Source organism: Adiantum capillus-veneris, chromosome 3 (genome assembly GCF_014529385.1).
Source record: "Adiantum capillus-veneris isolate H3 chromosome 3, ASM1452938v2, whole genome shotgun sequence".
Lineage (NCBI taxonomy): Eukaryota > Viridiplantae > Streptophyta > Polypodiopsida > Polypodiales > Pteridaceae > Adiantum > Adiantum capillus-veneris.
In genome coordinates, this window is record NC_140933.1 from 148193878 (window position 1) to 148201241 (window position 7364).

Here is a 7364-nt window from a genome sequence, read left to right on the forward strand (position 1 = left end):
TATCTACCCTCACCAACTTCGTAGATGAGGGGAATGTACAAACTTTACAGTAATCAGAAACCTACGATGCTGGCGGGTTTTGTGACTCTTCACATTACTGGGAAAGGCTAGTAGCACTCCTTCCCAAGTCCATCATACATCAAACTACCATGTGTATCACTAACAATCGCCTTAAAAGGTAACGGTGTCTTCGAAACTTGTCCTCATTCAAAATATCTATGTAGGCTGTCATTTCTTTGACAGATACCCACACTAAGTCTCATGACATAATACTAGAACTCCATTATTGTACGATTCAGTACTCCCTCAAAGAAAGTTCAAAAAAGGAAGCATCACCATACTATTTAATGCGTAGGGTGTCTAGGACTTCTAAAAGTGTGCTAAGATGCTTGCCTTTTTCTTGCTAGCTTTTCTCTTACGCTATTGTACAATGTCAAGGAGCTTCCACACAAACAGAACATATGACAACGCTGTAATAATCCTTCCATATACAGAAATAGGCAAATCATGACCCAATTTATTTACCATTCACTTGGTACAAAATGAGACATTCAAACATCCATTTTTCTATCATTTTAACATTCTATGAATTCCAAATTGGAAACCTTAACAAAATCCTTAGGGAGTCTTTTATGCAATAATAGAAGTATATGTGAAAGATAGCTCCTCATGAAAACAGACTGCATAAGCTTCAGATAAAATCATGCGGCCAACATAAAAAAATGCATTCTGGTTTATATTAGTTCTCCTAAGTTTGTATAAGTTTTGTTTGATAAGAAATAAAGAATGTGTTAAATAACGTTTTGTGTGGGCCTGACATGCAAATTTCATTCAAATACCTCAAGAGTATATAAAGTTTCACACACACACACACATGAGCACGTGCGATAATCACATGAAAGTATGATACATCGATACTAAACATAATAAGACTTGTAATACATTGACATTTACACAAATTTTCTTAGGTTGTCAAAACTGCCTACTCTAGAAACCTTCCTTTTCTACTTGAGGCATTTGCTACAAACTTGGGCATAACTGCATTATTTTCAGTCAATATCAACAAATAATAGCTAATTTTTTCACTAGAATAGAGTAGGGATGTTTGTACAGTGACATTTCTACATTTTGGATATTATGAACATGCCAAAATTTCCAAATGGAACTTGATCTAAACAATTTAAGCTACTATCCACAAAACCATAATTAACATAGGCATATCACAACTGTCTACTGAACCTCATAAAAGACTTTGATCTCGTTGCCAAAAGTTCTCTCCTAATAAATTTTCTTCATGACTAGGGTGTAAAGTGTAATTTGTCCCTTTAAAAGAAAATCTTATTATCTATTGTAATTCTTGTTTAACAAATCAAGTAAAAACTTTCAATGGGCTTAATATCATACTTTCTTTCATGTGGAAAATCATACCCAAACAAAGAGCGATCGAGACCTAGAAACTATGCTATTATTTTCACAAATAAATACAAAATGTTAGTAGCAATTTCTTTTAAACAATTCTGTGCAATATCGTGCATAAGCAATGAGCTTCGTCAAAGCTACATAGCCACCCCTCTGCTCTAAGCAAAGACTACACCCAAGAAATTTTGTGACCAGTTGAAGAGAGAAGTCATTGTCTCATAAAGAGCCATACATTTCAAGTATCGAGATGTACTAAAATCAAGGTTGCCACTATAAAATCCATAGAAATACTTAGCTAATTAGATTCTAGAAAAATGATAAAGGATGTAATAACCCAGGCGCCTTAGCTCTTTCCGCTTTATGAACTTGATACACAAGGACTATCATGGAAATCATGCAAAACTTTGCTCTTACGTCTCATGAACATGGAACGTAAAGCTTCCCTTTCCATTTAAGAAATTCATTTTTCACCCCAAAAAAGAAACACGGACTTGGTTTATAACTACTTCTTGAAGTGAATGGAACTGCATCATTAAGGTTTACAAACCATGGTTTGATCCTAAATCTTAATGATTGCAAATAAGATTTTAAATAATAAAACTCTTGTTATGCATAACAGGTTACTAACAACATTATCATCAATACATATTGATAATGTCCAAATCTTGATGATAATGTTGTTACTAACAAGTCATATACATGTTATTAGTGATGTCAATAAAACCCTTTTCAAACAGAATGTATGCATTATGAGTATTTAATGATGGTAATGATGCCCTTTTCACATAGAATTTCCATGTGAAATTCTACCATTAAATCAACCCATTTAACTTGACAGCCTCTCAAATTTGATTGGGTACAAAAATACTTCAAGGGTATGATGATTTGTGTAAACTTTAAAATTCACACCATAAAGATAATGATAATGGATCTTAAGTGTGTGAATAATAACCTACATTTCTAACTCATGAACATGGCATTTTAATTGTGGGGATAAATGCTTCTTGCTCTCAAAAGACACTGGTTGTCCATATTGACAAAGCATTGTACCAAATGCAATATTATTAGCATATGTATGTAGATCTAAAGGTTCTTTTGAGACTACAATTTTGAGCACTAGGCTAAATCTACACCTTGCCTCAAATGCTCAAACTATATTGACAGAGTAAGATTTATAATAAAAACCAGATAAACCCAAAGAAGATCTCAAAGTTGTGACATTTTGTGGCACTGGCCATCCTAAAATCACTACCACCTCGTAGGATTCCTCTTGATCCTTTCAACATATATAATATGATAGTGTTCAAGCTCAGTCCTGCATGAGAAAGGTTTATCTACATTTACCTACACACCTATCTCTCTCAAAGCTTGAAAGAGTGCAAACAAATGTGGCTCATGCTCTTGCAAACTTTTACTGTAAACAAAAAAAATCATCAATAAAATAAAAAGCATAGTCTCAAGGTTGGTCTTAAAACAACATTCATTAACATCATAGAACTTGCTAGAGCATTAGTTAAGCTAAAAGGCATCAGTGAATACTCATAATGACCAAGTCTTATCATGAAAGTTGTTTTATATACATCTTGTTCTCTTACTCTAATCTGATGGTTACCACTCTTTCAGTCTATCTTATTCAATACAGCAAAGCATTTAGAAGATCATGTATACTTGGCACATGATACCTGTGCTTTATGATGGATTTATTTAAAGCTCTAAAATCGGCACACATCCTACATGAACCGTATTTCTTGTTTACAAGTTAAATTGGTGATGCAAATTGAGAAAAGCTAGGTCAAATCAATCCCTTCTCACAATATCGTCAATAACTTGTCAGAGTGTGCAATGGTAAGTGAGAGAGAGAAAGAGGCAATGGCACGAGAGAGAGAGAGAGAGAGAGAGAGAGAGAGAGAGAGAGAGAGAGAGAGAGAGAGAGAGAGAGAGAGAGTGGCGGCCCAATAACTCTAGATAGCTACATGGTGTGAGACAAGACAAGACAATGAGAAAGAGGGTATCCTCCCTCCTATATATAGGAGAATAAGGGCTAGTCAGGCAATAATCCTCAATATAGCCCAATGACCTAAAAATATGACCCTCCAATATAAATGGGGGAATATGTGACCAAAACAAGTCTAAAGTGGAAAATGTGTTGAACAACCCTAAGTGTGCCTGCGATCCCTATCCAGCAGGTGTACATGTGGCCAACCCACAACCAAGTGCCAGTGCACGTGAGTGTGTGAAGCCTGTAGACCTTGTGTGAAGCTTCTGGATATGAAGAATCTAACACCCCCCCTCAACAACAGATGCGGAGAAGCTGTTGAGGAGAATGCAACACGCTGGTAAATATGGAGAAGATGTAAATCCCGGGAGAAAAGGATGAGGAGCGCCTGCGAAACAACACGACAATCCGTACAGCACCAATGTGATGATGACCAAGGGTGAGGAAACTCCGATCAAGTTGCACAAGAAAGATGATGGAGCAAGACATGGGGATCCCCCCCCCCCCCGCCTGAAGAGGACACTCTGACCACGAGGAGAGGAAAAACTGCCGAGGTGGGAAACCGGTAGCATATCCAAGTCAAGGAAGCTCGAGCAGAAGAGCAGGAAGAAGAGGCTCAATAGGGAAGACATCGTCCACCATAGTAGACAAGATGACAGGATAAGAAATCCATCCATGTAGAGACCGTAGTATCTGCAATCTTTCGGGAGAAGAGTCGTCTTGGGGGTACATGTAAGCTGCAATATGATTTGTAGTTCCATGGCAGACACAATATCGGACAAAAGAGTCGGAGGAGATCCTGGGGGGAAGTCAACCTGTGGGAGCACATCCACCACCGGGGTCTAGACAAAATATCCAAGAGAGAGTCTGCAAGTGCAAATCGTGAAGACACGCGAGATAGGAGAACTCCCCCCCTGGGAAAGTAATGGCATGTGGTGAGGTAAAGGACTATTGAGAGGATGCATCAGGAAGAATGACCGACCGGTGTTGTAAAAGTCATAGCCTTGGAGTAGACCAGCAAAGCAAGGATCATCCAGGAGGTCTACACCGTGTAAGTAGTGCATAGGTACATCCAATCTGCAAGTGGAGGAGCCACAGAACCAAGCAAAAGCAAGGAAGAGGCTCTACCAAGTAGAGGCAAGGCAAAAGAGCCACCATGGAGCAGTGTGTCGGAAGAGACCCTGCATGCATCCAAATGCCAAAGGATACTCACATCTAGGAGTACATGTCCAAAAAAGCGTCTGGCGTGCACGCCAAGAGGCACGGGTTTATCGTACAGAGAACCAATGAAGGAGGCGGATGGGGCAATCCCAAATAGAGAAACAACACTTGAGGGAGAGGGAGGGAGGGGTACTGAGGAAGAAGTAGCGAAGCCACGTCCACATAAGTACATGTACCAATCCAATACCCTGCATCTTCTCGAGGGCAAGAGAGCCTCGAGGAGGGAAGATCTATAATGTCGAGGGAGATCCGTCCATTGTTCCAAAACCTATATGTGAGTCCACGTCTGAATGTTGAAGGAGCAAAGCTGCGAAGAGGATCTGAATAACCGCGCCGGATGAAATGCCAAATGACCGCCCCGTGAAGTAGGGTGTAAGTGACGGGAGAGGCAAGGGAAACCCGAAGGGATGGTGAAGGGGCAAAGTAGAGGTCCTGTCCAAAATCTGAAAACGCAGTAAAAGGGAGCTGGAAACACCGGGAGAACACAGGGGTTGAGCGAAAACGCCAGGTGATAGAATCATCGAATGTCGAGAGTGTAAGGTCAGGGCTGTAAATACACCAAAACAGGCTAAAAATCAGTAAGGTAGAAGTCGAAGAATCGCCGACAAAGTCACGGGATTGATCATCTTCCAAGAGGGAAGACCAAGGGGCAAGGAGCGGGGCTCCGACTGTCCAAGTTCGACAAGGAGGAAAGGCTGAAGCAGAGGTAAAATGCTGGTCAATCTGTTGGCTATCCTGCTGCCAAAAACACTAGTGCAACTGGCTGCTGTCCTATCCAAAAAACGCTAGGGTTTAGGGCTGAAAAACGTAGATCAGTGACTGCTTTCCTGCTAGGAATGCAAGATCAGAAGCTAGCTAAAAAACGATGATGCAAGGGGCTGAGAACGCAAGGTCAACACGTTGCCCTCCTGCAAAAACGCTGATCGAGATCTGGTTGAAAAACGCCAGGCAGAGGAGATGGCAAGTGGTGGCGATGAGGCAGAGGGGGGGAGGGGCGCTAGCAAAGGTTGCAGAAGAATCTGCATGAGGTGGATATGGAATGTGGACTATCTTGCATGAATGTTGCAGAAGGCTATGACAAATCCACTCTTGCAAAGCATGGTGCAAACTCTGTTGTTATCCACCAACCTATTTCTTAGTGCTCTAAAGGGGAGAAGTCTTTGGAAGAGACTTCCAAAAGAGGAATCACTACTGAGCATGAATTGGGTTCTTTGATGAGGGGAAGAAGTCCTTCAAGGAAGGTAGATGGTGTCCAATGAAAGAAGAGGAGCTTTCTTGCTACACAACAGAAGTATCTTGTTGAAGAAATAACATTCTTGGCTCTTCTAAGAAAGATATAATACCACCAAAATGACAATTTCATAAGAAGTCACCAACTCCTCCAAGACAAAGAGGTCACCAAGTCTCGACTCTCCTTCTTCTTCTCATTTCACTTTTGATTCCTCTATATTGAGAGAAGTTGATTTGGCTATCTTTTTTAATAGGTCTTTCACTATTTCTGTGATTTGTGCCCTTTTTTTTTTCTTTCTCGGTGAGTTTTTATGCTTTTCAAGCTCTTCTCGAGGCTTGAGATGACTTCTTACTCCTGCCCAAACCCTTGGCATCATATTTTTAATAGTGCATTGCTTGAGCTCTTGGCACAATTGGTTCACAATTCAATGAACTTGATGGAATTTTTCTTGCCGCCGTGTTGATAGCAATTCTATCCTTAGTGTGTTAAGGATTTTAAGGACAATCCTTAGGGAAATTCCCACCCTTTCTACAACAATCATTATAATACACAATTGGTGGCACAATAAGAAACGATAAAATATGCGCTTGCAATGGTCATGTGCTCCATAGTTATGGCATCCACCTAGCCTATTAGTGCTCCTCTTTGACCATGGTAGGTCTAGCTCTAGAATTTGTGTAATGAAATATATTAGGTTAGCCTCTAACAATGCAAATTGATCCTATTCTACCATGGTCATAGGTTGAGGTAAATACCATCCTTCTTCCGAAGGTAGACTTGAGCTTCTTGCCTCGTAGGTAGTTACCGGCACTAAAGCTTACTCATTTACTAGCTCTGCAAGCTGTATAAGCTTAACAAGAGCTGTGTTGTTGCAACACAATGGAGATTGTTGACCTAAGACATGTTGAGGTTTCTCCAACATGTCTTAGGTCAACAATCTCCAAGCATTGCAACAATTTTGGCATTTGAACCATATTAGGTGAATACATGTACATAGGTTGCTCTTACTAGTGTTATTTGGATAACACAATCTCCAAGCATCTCACCTTGTTTTTGTTTGAAACTATAGATTTGACCTAAAATATTGTGCTTAATTCTAGGCTTCATTAAGAAGGTAGCTGCAAATCTTGTGTGAAGATTTGTTTCACTTGACACCTAAGGGGGGGTGAAACCTAGTCATAGCCTTACCTTCAAGGGTCATTCTAAAACCTTCGTATTGTGTGTGAAAATCATAAACTCGTTTGACCCCCAACACTTGGTTAAATCTAAACAAATTTTCATTTCCATTATATTCCTTTAACCATTTTAAGAAATCCATTAGCCTCACTCTCCTATGATCTTTGGTCCTACTACTATGAAATCTTGAACTATAGATTGTGACCTCTTCACCCTTTGCTAGCCCAATTTCCACCTATTTTGTTTAGATTAGAAGTGTTATCCACCCCAATGATCAAATATTTAGGGATAAAATCCCCACTCTCACTAAATCTTGTGGCG